Source organism: Macadamia integrifolia, chromosome 2 (genome assembly GCF_013358625.1).
Source record: "Macadamia integrifolia cultivar HAES 741 chromosome 2, SCU_Mint_v3, whole genome shotgun sequence".
Taxonomy (NCBI): Eukaryota; Viridiplantae; Streptophyta; class Magnoliopsida; order Proteales; family Proteaceae; genus Macadamia; species Macadamia integrifolia.
Window position 1 is genome coordinate 24,841,444 of NC_056558.1, and position 12,632 is coordinate 24,854,075.

The 12,632-nt window shown below is 41.1% G+C and overlaps 1 long non-coding RNA gene across 1 annotated transcript in view; it reads left to right on the forward strand.

Annotated features, from left to right (window-relative positions):
• Nucleotides 1–1,214: 1,214 nt before the first annotated feature.
• LOC122069003 overlaps nucleotides 1,215–12,632 on the forward strand; it is an 18,773-nt gene continuing 7,355 nt past the window's right edge. Inside the window, exons 1-2 of the long non-coding RNA XR_006137316.1 lie at nucleotides 1,215–3,993; nucleotides 5,209–5,660. This is a non-coding gene — a long non-coding RNA (uncharacterized LOC122069003). The remainder of the gene's footprint in view (nucleotides 3,994–5,208; nucleotides 5,661–12,632) is intronic.

Sequence of the window (12,632 nt, forward strand, 5' to 3'; positions counted from 1 at the left end):
TTGAGGAATTAGAGAGGCGGGTATCCAAGATCTTCCTCCAAACCCAAGAAGCATCCCCAAGGATTTTCACTGTCCAATATTAGTACTTTCTGAGGAGGTTTGAGTACACCCAATCAACCCATATAAACTTTCTGTTTAGAGATAACTCTCCAAGCAAGCTTGATAATACTTGCAAGATTGACATCCTTGATTCTTCTTAATCCCAGACGTCCTTCATATTTTGGAAGATAGACTCTAGCTTGGCCGAAGGAATCTAGAGCACTCACTTCCTTTTCACAAAAAAATTGCAAACATGGACTCAAGCTTGGCAATGATGGATTCCGAGAGCCCATATATACTGGACCAGTAGATGTAGGAGGCTTGGAGCACAGATCTTGTGAGCTCAAGGCGGCCTACAAAGGATAGAAGTTTCCCTTTCCAGAGTTGGGGCCTCTTCCTTATGATATCAAGCATAAGAGTGCAATGATGGGAGGATAATCTGGCCGGAATGAGAGGGAGCCCCAAGTACTTCACCGGAAGGTGGCCCAAAGTGAAACCAGTTTGGTGAAGTAGGGAAGGTTTGTCTGAGTCTGAGATCCCTCCCAAATAAGAACATGAGAGATTTGGCCGGGTTGATGCAAAGGCCCAACATGGCTACAAAATGAATTAAGCAATTCATGATACTCTGAAGAGAGGAGGGTTCAGCTTTGGAGAATATCATCAAGTCATCAGCAAAAGCTAAGTGGGTAAGCTTTATGGCTTTACATTTGGGAATGGCTGAGAAGAGACTCTGATCCGTGGCCACTTGCAAACTTCTAGAGAGGACTTCCATGATAAACAGAAACTGTAAGGAGAGAGGGGGCATCCCTGCCTGATTCCCATTGAGGAGAAGTAACTAAAAACTTATCACATTAAAACATTACTAAAAACCAAAAGTCCAGTAAAATAATCTTTTGTTTTGATGTCCATAAAATTATTTTCATCCAAATGATTATAACAGTATTCATACACTACAAAACAAGTTTGGCCGGAACATAACTTTGTCATTATAACTCAGATTTAAGTCATCTTAAACTTATTGGAAAGCTTGTTTTGTGATATACCTAATACAAATGTCTCATATAAAAATAAAATCATTTGACCAGTCAAATTTATTATAGAACAAGAGCATTTATCTAAATGATTTTTTATAACTTAATGTGACTTAATATTGATTTTTAATGATTTGATGTGGCTTAATGTTGATTTTTGATGACTTAATATGGGTTAATGTTAATTTTTTATGATACAAGGTATATGTAGCATACTAAGTGATGTTAGAAAAGAGGAAAGATAAAAAATAACACTTGGTCACCTTGGTTCACCGTGACGTTGTGACAACTATGATTGGGATTCCATATATTGGCCATAAACAACTACAAAGCAAGGATTCAAAGCCTCAAGGCCCTCAACTCATTTTTTTTTTTTTTTAAGAACATCACATTTTGAACTATTTCAATTGAATATATTTGTCTCTCAGTATGATACTCTCCATTTCAATGTTTATGCATAATACATGTTATATATAGCTTTTTAAACTTTTTTTATGCAGTGCAAAAAAAAGTGTTACCTATCCATTTATGTGCGTACCTTAAACTATCTCCGATACATATCTTAATTTTGGTTGGCCAATACAACGACCAATACTTAATCCTTGGTAGGGTTGATCTCCTCTCTAAGGGTGAGGAGGGTCTCCTCAAGAAATCAACTGAATCTAAGGAAGGGATCCCAAAAATCGATGGACTCAAGGTTTTGGAGAAAAAACCCTGATTCTTGGAAATCGCAGATGTGATGATCTTCAATATTGTAAGCAATGAGTTCTTCCAAATTGTTGTACTTGATCTTCAAGAGGTGGAGATTTGATCTTAAAAGTAGGAAGAATCAAACCTCAAGAAGAGAAGAAAAAAAAATCGAAGAGAGGGTAGAACCCTAAGCGATTCTTGCAGGGCTTTAGGGTTTATAGCATTGAGGTAGTGTGTAGGAGAGCAACTAGATTCATATGAATCACCTTATTAGTGCTGCCCTGCGAGGAATTATGGAGAGAAAGGAAGAGAAGAAGGTGGAGGGTGAGAGAGGATGGAGGCTTGTGATACGGGGAAAGAGAGAAAAATGAGGCTGAAAACCTAGATCAGAAAATTTGGCTCTGATACCATTGTTAACAACAAAACTAGGGTAGAATGTCTGAATGATCAATGAGACCACACAAGCCTTTATTTCTAAGAAGCAAAGGAGAAGCAAAATTACAAGTATGCCCACCCTTCAACCGACTCATTAATTAGAGTCGATGTAAGGGGGGAAAGGCAGGAACGCCATTGCGGCACCCTTAGTTACATATATCAACATTTACAAATGCACAACAGGAATTCAATAATTATGCAAAAAAAATAGTCAATGTGCTTAGTCCATACAATGGTGAAATATCAGTATCAGACCATTGATTTGGACCCTCTGATCCATATCGGTGTGAGACTGGACCAACTTTCTCTCTCCTAGCTAGTGGATCAACCAATTCAGTAGTATCTCAGACTTTTACACACTGGATTGGGAAATATTTTGTTTGGATTGTCCCATCCAGTCGAGTTGTAATGTAGACAAATCCCAAACAGGATTAGAACAAAGAATATAGGATGTGGAACTAATAGAGCAGACTATGAGACTAGATCTAAGAGAAAACAGAAGAATTGATAAGAACAGGACAGTAATCCACCAAATCCATGAAGAAAATCCACTCTTCCACTGAGGAATCCACCAAGCACACTACTGATTCCACAGCAGCAAAATTCAGGAAAACTGAATTACTGTATTACTTCCAATCATTAGGGGGCATAGGCGTTTACATTTGTTTATAGTGTAAGCTAACCCAAACAGGATAGCATAAAGACTGATTACGATTAACCTTATTCAAAAGAAAATTATAAAAAACAGCCACCTATTTTACTAAAAGACTGCCACCAGGAAAACATTCCACCTAATCTATCCAAGATAAAATAAAAAATAGTAACAGATTTTAAAAAGGGGAAAAAAATCTAAAACCCCAACTTAACTAACAAATAAATCATGTATTCCTAACTCCTACAAAAAAAAAAAAAAAAAGCCCCTTAGACAAAGGCCCAACACATATGTAATGCAACACAAGGCTTATTTCCACCATTCCTCAGTTTTAATTTACCTCATATCTCAGTATATATTCTTCTAGACACCCCCCCCCAACCCTCTTCATAAATTCCTAGCTTGACTACAGACCCACTATCCAAATTTAGCTCCAATCACCCTCCTCCAGAAGGTGAAAGATTCAAAGCATCCAGTTGTCCGGGTTTTGATTATAATGTTCACTAGAGTGAAAACAAGATTCAACAAAATGCTCAATCCACATCCGGAAAACAGAAAAATGATAGTCTAAAGAAAGAAGAGGGCTCGTGCCCAACACTACATCTTCAAGGCCACTTACAAAATAGGATTTAACCCATATAATATGCACTGGCTTAATACGGTGTTAAGGAATTAAGCATTAAGTGGTACCCGCAGGGGTATTTCAGTCTTAGATAATTTCTGTTTTGTATTTTATGTGTGAGTGCACTTATGTCAAGGGTAATTTGTAATTTATTTTGTTTTAATTATTATGAATACATAATGTGACAACCGGTTGTCATTATTCTCTTCTCTCCCAATCTCTCTCTCTCTCAGTGTGATCCCAATCGTATATTCTAACCTGCAGATGATATATAGTTATACTGATACTGTGTTGCTGTTTTTTGAGGTATTTGGGAATATAAGCATGCTGGAATAAGGGGCGCTTGGCCCAACGGTAAGGTACGAATGTTGTGACCTGGTGGTCAAGCGGTCAAAACAGCCTCTTGGCATTCTCCGGATAAGGCTGCATACTTCTCGGCCCCCCCTGGACCTCACACATGCGGGAGCCTCGTGCACCGGCTACGCCCCCTTTTTTTTTAAGCATGCTGGAATAATTCTGATCAGGTACTGGTGTTATATTTCTACTGCAGCTTCTCCATTTGTGATATTTAGCATCTTGCAGTTCCCCTATTTTGGGGTTTTCTGAGCCAGAATTGGATACTACTGTATCTCCATATCCAACCCTTGATTTTGTCATGGAATTTGGAATGTATTCTACACTATTCATGCCCTACCTTCGACCAAACTTGCGTCATCATCAGATCTGCTGATTGGTGTTTCTTTCAAACTTAAATTCTTGTTCATTAATTTCTAATTCTGAAACAGTATGTCTATTGGTGTTAATATTACCTCTAGTTCAGAATATAACCATTTGATCACTTTGAGATTTTCTGAAAATGTTTCCCATCCAAATGCTATGTTCAACCAAAGTTTGGAGTATATCTGAGTTGTGGATTTTGAGTTCTTGCTCTTCCTCAATTCTGGTCGATACTTGTGGTGTAGTGTTTTTTTTTGGCTGTTATATTCTCAATATATTGATGATGTTTCTGAAGTGAGTGAGATTTATATTCCTATATGGGTGATTCAAAAACCTCTGCTGATAATGTTAATGTTCAAATCACCGCTATAAAACTGAGTGGTGCTTCCAATTATCTATTGAGGGCAGAAGCTGTCGAGGTTTATATCAATGTAAAGGGCAGGCTAAAATATTTAACCACTTTGCCTCCTATGGCTGATTCTAAGGAGTATGTTGAATTTTTAGCCAAAAAAAATGAGTGTGTTGAATGGATGCGTGGGAACAATAGTATATTAGTTTGGTTATGGAACAGTATGGATCCATCAACTGCTGCAAACATCATGTTTCATACTACCATAAAAGGAGTTGGAATAGATTTGAAGGAAAGTTTTTCTCAAGACAAGAACATCTCTAGAGTGTATGACATTTATGATTTATGAGAAGATATTTTCTTTTAAGCAAGATGATAAATCCGTGGGTGAGTACTACAGTACGCTTAAGGGCATGTGGGAAGAGCTTAATCTCTACCACCCTCTCACTACTGATGTGGATCTATTGAAGACTCAACATGCTGGGTTTCAAGTTGCTAAATTACTATCTGGCTTGTGTTCTGACTTGTTGCTTGTCATTAGTGATCTGCTTGCTAGTTACAAAGTTCCCTTTATGAATGAAGCTTTTTACCACATTCAATGTATTGTCTCTACCCCACCCCTCAACAAACCTGAATCTTATTCTAAGGATAATTCTGCCTTTGTGCCTGGTAGTGGTGTCCGAGGTTCTGGATTCCCTAGGAGGGGTCGAGGTTCAAGGGAAAGTTGAGGACGTTGTACTGGTAGAGGTCGAGATCAGCAACCTGGACAGAAAACAGACCAAGCCTTACGACTGTGTACTCACTGCAGCAAGGTCAATCATACTGTTGACAAATGTTGGATAAAGTATGGCAAACTGAGGGCATAACAACAATTTGCCAACTCCTCAGCAACTGACGAGAATTCTGACATGGTGTTGTCTAAAGAAACTAATCTTGATTCTTCATCTAGAGGTAGTCAGTCGGCTTCCACATTTCGTAATGATCTAATAAGTCAGTAACTAAAACATGTCCAGCAGTTTGAGCCATCCACTACTACATTAGCCCATTCAAGTACTGCTGTGCTTCTCGCCTCTTCATCTTCTACCACTTGGGTTATTGGTTCAGACACTTCATCTCATATGACTGGTAAGTCAAACGTATTTCTTCTGTTCAAAAATATGGTCATACATCTCCAATAATTGAATTTAATGAGGTGGAAAATAGGAGAGAGAGAAAGGGTGGTCAATGGGTGATTTGAGAGAGAAAAAATATGGAAAAATTACATGATTACCCACTTTGGGTTTCCCTCTTACAAGACTACCCCACCCAAAGTTTCAATTAACAAAAATACCCAAAATCCAAAGTTTCAGTTAACAAAATACTCAAAATCAGGTTTGTGTTTACAAAACTTCCCAAAATAGTGATTCCCCTTCATCTTCCACAAACAATCAGCTATTAAAACTTTGAGTGGGTAGTTTTGTAAACCAAAACCTGGTTTTGGGTATCTTGTTAACTGAAACTTTGGATGGGTAGTTTTGTAAAGGGAAACCCAAAAGTGGGAAATCGTGTAATTTTCCCAAAACAAATCTCTTTCCTACATAATAGGATCTGAAGTTTAGACAAACCAATAGAGAAGAAAGGCTACCAATTTAGCAGTTTAAAGAGAGAAATAGGAGACAGAAATGAGGGGAAATCTTCCTACTGTGGAGGCTGAGAGAGAAAAATAATGAAAGAAATAATAGAAGTAATAAAAGGAGAGATGAGAAAATAAAGAAATATTGGGAGAGAGAAACTGTGGGATGGGAAGATGAGAAGAAATAAGGGAAAGAGAAACATAAACCATGGGGAAGGAGAGAAGAGACTTGAGAGACAAGAGGGAAAAGAAAGATCTCTTACCAAATTGATAGAGAAAAGAAAGGAGAAAGAAGAATCATCTCACAAGTTTCCAATCAAATGATTTAATACATTAATTCCAAATCCTAGGAGGGGGGTGATTACATATTTGTAACTTTAAACATTCCAAAATTGACTCTCATTAGGACTCCTTAGTACTCTAAATAAACAACCAAACACTAACCTAAAAATCTAAAATAACAAACAATAGGACTCTTATATAGTTAAGATAAACTTGGACTTCAGATATGGGACCCAATATAAAATAATAGCTTTTGTACACCCTTATCCCCCAACTTTTGGGCTTTATAATGCAGCCTATTAATAATAAAAGCCAAAAGCTAAGACCAACCCAATCACTTACTTAAACCTGGCCTAAATTTAAACCAGGCCTGCATTTTCCTTTTTTTTTTTTTTTGGTGGGTGAATAATAAATTCATTACCAAGAGAGGGAAAAGAGAGGGAATGTATAACCCCTAGGGGCAAAGGATAAAATAGGAGAGGGGAGAGAATGATACAAGCCCAAAGGAGGGGCCAAGGCAGGGAGGATGATACAGCCCATGGAATAGGACTAGAGGGGGAACATGGGGAGGGGATAGGCTCCAAGCAGCTACAATTAACCGGTTCCTAGGGGAGTTGCGATGATGCCAGAAAGGGAGCGAGCGAGCCTTGGAGCTGACATCGAAGAAGATGGCATTCCAAATCATGTCAAAGGACCTTGAATTGGAGGTCCATCTTCTCAGATTTCGCTAAAACCAAATGTGGCTAATGGTGGCATTGAAAGCGAGCTTACCCACAGTATCACAAATGGAGGAGCCCCCAAAGGTCATGTCAACCCAAATTCATTACCTACTAAGAGGATGAGTTCATCTCTTACCAGGTCAGCATTTAGAAAGAACATTCTTCCAAATAGAGGAGAAGGGGCACTCAAAGAACAAGTGATCAGTGTCCTCGATCCCGTTCCAGCATAGGCAGCAAGAAAGAGGAACAATCAGGTGGCGGGAGAAGAGGAAGGCTTGGGTTGGGAGGCAGTTGGATAGGGCCCTCCAAGAGGAGAAGCTCTGGCTGGGAATACGACCCTTGAACCAAGCCTGCATTAGTGGGGTCTAATATGCCAATTGCAAATTTGGTGGCCTAACTCAACCCCATGACCCACCATGTAGAATTTTCCAACATTTCTTATGCAAAACCCACAAACCCTATTTTGGTTCGCTATGGGCCCACCCAGATGCCAATAGTAGGCAGATAATGGCAATCTCATAAATAATTCTAAGTTTACAAGGGGATGGCACTTTGGTAAGGATATAAACTATAAAGGCAATATACATTAAAGATGGAGGGCTATCTTGGAACCAAAGTAAAGAAAAGGGACATATGGGAATAAAGGGAGATGGAAGGTATTAAAGGAAAGTAGGAAATAAATAAAGCAACAAATTGAAGGAAGAAGACTACCATCTTCTACCTACAGCAAGAGGTGGAAACCTCACGGAACTAGACCTGGTTCGAAGGGAATATCTCAACCGATAGAGCTTCTTTCAACCTGAGTTTTCAGGTAAGTCTTCATTAACACTCAGGCCTCTTACTATCATCCAGTCATAGCGCTAACAGAACATGAAAAAGGGGGTTTAATTTTCTGCAACTGTTCTTAGCGATACACAAGAAACCAGATTCGAAGACGTCGTTCATTAGAAGACAGCGTGCATGCCTTCTCCTCCCCCCTCATCTCCTTCTCTAGGAAGCTTGGAAATGTTAAGGCTGCCCTTAAGCTCTAGAATTCCAGGTGCTTTGGCAACATCTCCAACAGGGCTTCCTCCTGTAAGTCTACGCTGGAAGCTACCCAGTCTAGGCTTCAGCTTGATCCCCTCAATCCGACCCTTGCCGAGGAGGAAAAGTCTCTTCCCTTGAGCTATCCCTTCGCTTGACCCAAGAAGAAAGCTTCCTTAAGCAGAAATCCCGTATCAAATGGTTGAAGCTTGGAGACTCCAACTCTGCTATCTTCCACCGTTTTGTCAAAGGTCGGATCAATGTCAATTCCATCTCCCTTCTCACCTCCATAAATGGATCCTCTCTTCACAATCCTGAGGACATCAAATCTGAGGCTTCCTCCTACTTCATAGATCTTTTTAATTGCCCCCTCCCCTTTTTGTCTCCCCCCCCCCCTCTCACCCCTCTGATAAAAAAATTCTTCCATGACCACCTTCTCCCTTCCCTCCAATCCATCCCTTCTGATGAGGAAATCATCTCTGTTGTCCTCTCCCATAAGGCCAACAAAGCTCCTAGGTCTGATGGATTCAGCATGGGGTTCTTCAACTCTTGCTGGGATATCATCAAGGTTGATCTCATCCAGCTATCAAGAGTTTTTTCTTTGATCCCAGCTAAATCAATGGTGTAAACCATACCTTCCTTGCCTCATCCCAAAGTCTGAAGGGACCTCTTCCATGCAAGACTTCAAACCCATCTCCCTTTAAAATTTAGTTTACAAATTCATCGCCAAAATTCTTTCTCTCCACATCCAGAAGGTCATTGACTCCCTTATCAGCCAAAATCAGTCTGCCTTCATTTCAGGCAGGAGCATTGCTGATGATATCATCATGCGTCACGAAATGGTCCGTGGCTTTGACCGCAAATCTCATGATTCAGCAGCTCTCCTCAAAATTGACATTCTCAAGGCTTTTGACTTCATCCGTTGCAATTTCCTTTCCAAACCCTACTCCAAATGTCCTTCCCCGTGATCTTTGTCCGATGGATTCTCGCCTACATTTCCACCCTCGGGTTTCCCTGTTTTTGTCAATGGCAGTCCAGCTGGCTCATCAGTGAGAATCCGCCAAGGCTGCCGCCTTTCCTACACCGATTCCTCCACCGACCTCCATCTCATCTCCCCCATTCCCAAATGCAAACCCCTTTCCCTTACCCATCTTGCTTTCGTGGATGACCTCATGATCTTTTCAAAAGCGGACCTCATCTCCATATCCTCCATCATGTCTTCCATTCGCCTCTTCGAGAGCCTTTAGGGTCTGCATACCAATCTACTCAAATCCCGTATATACAACCTTGGGATCTCCGAGGCTTTGAAATCCCACCTCCTTGATATCACAGGATTTTCCTTTGGCTCGCTTCCTGTCAAATACCTTGGCCTTCCTCTCATTCTTGTCAGGCTTTCGGCCCATCACTACACCCCCCCATCCTCAATCTATTGCGGAAGAAACTCCAACTTTGGAAAAGCAAACTGCTTTCCTATGCGGGGCGCCTTGAGCTCTTCAAATCCGTGCTCCAATCTACGTACCTCTATTGGTCTGATATCTTTGTTCTCCCTCCCCCAACCATCAAAGCTATCGAGTCTCTCATTAGCTCATTTCTTTGGAAAGGAACTATATACCAAGTTCCTCACCTCCCCAATTGGAGTTTTGTCTATCTCCCTAAAGCCAAAGGAGGACTTGGCCTTAGGCGCATCAAATACATGAACTCAATGGATCCCAAAGCTGATCTGGAGAATTGCCTCCAAAAAAATAGAATCTAGATCTCCTAGATTTACTCCCCTCTCCTTAAATTGAACTCCATTTGGTCCACCGCTTCGGGTTCGGACTCCTTATGGGTCTGGCTCGGCATCCTCAGCTTAAGACCTTTAGCGTTAGAGGCTATCACTTACTCCATTGGGAATAATGCCTCTACTTCCCTCCATCTTATCAGTCCCAGGACTATATACTCCTTAGGGTTGGATAGGCCCCCTCCCCTCCCCTCTTTTTTGCTAACATCTGGACCTCTCTCCCCCCTCTCCCCCTGAGAGGGAGGATTCCATTCTTTGGAATACTTCTCCTTCCAAGATGTTTTACTTCTCCTTTGCTTGTAACTTTGTTAGGTCTAAATCCCCTCTTGCTCTGTGGCGCAAAGTCCTCTAGTTCAAAAGCCACATTCCCTGCCACAGCTTCACAACCTGGTGGGCTTCTCACCAACTGCCTCCCTACGCAGTCTTTCCTCATCTATAGCCACATCAAGGTTTCCCCTACTTGTTGCCTTTGTTGGAGAGGAACTGAGGACGTTGATCATATTTTCTTCTCCTGCCCCTTCTCCTCCACCATTTGGAAGAAATTTGTTTCTCACTGTTGGCTTGGAACTTTGTTAGGTCTAAAGTCCCTCTTTCTCTGCGGCACAAAGTCCTCTAGTTCAAAAGCCACATTCCCCGCCACAACTTCACAGCCTGGCGGGCTTCTCACCAACTGCCTCCCTATGCAGTCTTTCCTCATCTATCGCGACATCAAGGTTTCCCCTACTTACTGCCTTTTCTGGAGAGGAACTAAGGACGTTGATCATCTTTTCTTCTCCTGCCCCTTCTCCACCATTTGGAAGAAAATTGTTTCTCATTGTTGACCCTCTAGTAGAAGAGTCCTCCCTCTCAGCAAGGAATGGCTTTGGATTGATATGATCTTTCATGGACCCACCATTTGTGATACCGCCATAAGCTTGCTTTTGTGCCACCATCAATCACTTATAGATGGAGAGGAGTCTTCGTAGATGGACGCCCAAATCCCGCTCCTTTGATAGGATTTGGAAGGCCATCTTCTTCGACGTCAGCACCAAAATTGCTGCTCTCCCACACCGCTTGATCACTGACTCCCCAAGGAACAGGCTTATTGTTGCTTCCTGGGGCCTCCCTTCTTCCATCATCTCCCCCCCCCTTAGGGCTTGTATCCATTATTTGTTGTCCCTCTTTTTTGATTGGGTTTGTTCCCTTGGTTAGCTTTCAGCCTCCCCCCCCCCTTTTCCCCTTGAATATTATTTCTCTCCTTGGGTTTCAATATATTTATTCATCCGAAAAAAGGATTCGAAGACGGGTTAGAACATCCCAATCTCTGACTCCTTTCGATCTCAAACATGGCAGACTGATGTGCATTAGGGGAATCCTATACCCAGAATCTGCGAGCATAAGGTGTTGAATCAAACACAATTGACCCACCCGAGATGGGCTGCCAATATCGCTTAATAACTGACAAAAAAGTAATGACCGAAGTAGAAAGAGAGACATATCACATGGAAGAAAAGGGAGGGGGGGAAGCTCGCACAACATAGGCTCACATCACACAAAACTCAACTTCAATTCATTCTCAAATCTAGCTTCTAATCGGTGGTGCATAGAGATATAAACAAGAAAAGAAACCTACACGTAATCTAAAACAGAAGTAGAAACATTATCACACTAGGGAACTAACTCAATCTCCTAACGAAAGAAGCTATCCTAATAAAAAATAAATTTCTAATTACAAGATAAAACTATAAAAATAAGGGAAAACTACGCCCCCTCCCTTGTACCAAGGCCTAATAATTACATCTTTACACCTGTGTTTTCAGCAATTATAACCCCCCCCCTACATTTTAAAGATGCTTACAAGAATACCCAGTCCAATCGTTCTCGTTACTTTGGATCTGTTAAGTGATGACTTCACTTAATGATGAAAATGCCCTTGAAAGGTACGAGATTACCTTTCTATCCTTTAATTAAAATAAGAGGGAGATTACCCCTCTCTCTGCGCAGGAACTGAAATTTTCATCTCTGGCGAAGTGCCAGCAGCACCGACAACCTGCAAATCCGATCAAGTTACGAGATAATAAACTAGTTTCCCTCATTTGGTCCCCTACTCTGAGCAATCAATTCAATGGGGCGAGAGACCAGAGATGAGTGTCCAAACTCAGTAACCCATAGAGACATACAAATGGCAGCAAAGCTTCTGTTGCCTTCTCTATCTTCGCATCCTCTGCCTTGAAAATTTGAAACCGGAGAGGGCACAAATCGCCAACTGTTTCTTGGAGGGCATAAATCCGTGAGAACCAAAAGGCTCGCAATCCACGTCTCTCTCCACGATTCTCTTGCATCTTCAGTTTCGACTGCTGCTGATATAGTTCATCATCATCATCTTCATCTCCAACAACTCCCTCTCTTCTCTCTTGCAGAGAGCGTGGGCTATTCCTTGGCCAGCTATTACAATTCCCTGGGTCTCTTTGTCATTTCCGTTCTAGGCCTATTGTCTCTCATCAAACATTCTATAAAATCAAAGGTATTCTCTTCTCCACCCCACCCCACCCCACCCCCCCAATATCCCTCTTCAGTTTTCCTCCTTCTGGAGAATATGGATTTTTAACGATTTTTGTCATATTGAAATTCTTTGGTTTTCAATGATTTCTGTTATTTTTCTTTTTCTTTTTCTTTTTCTTTTCTTTTCTTTTCTTTTTTTT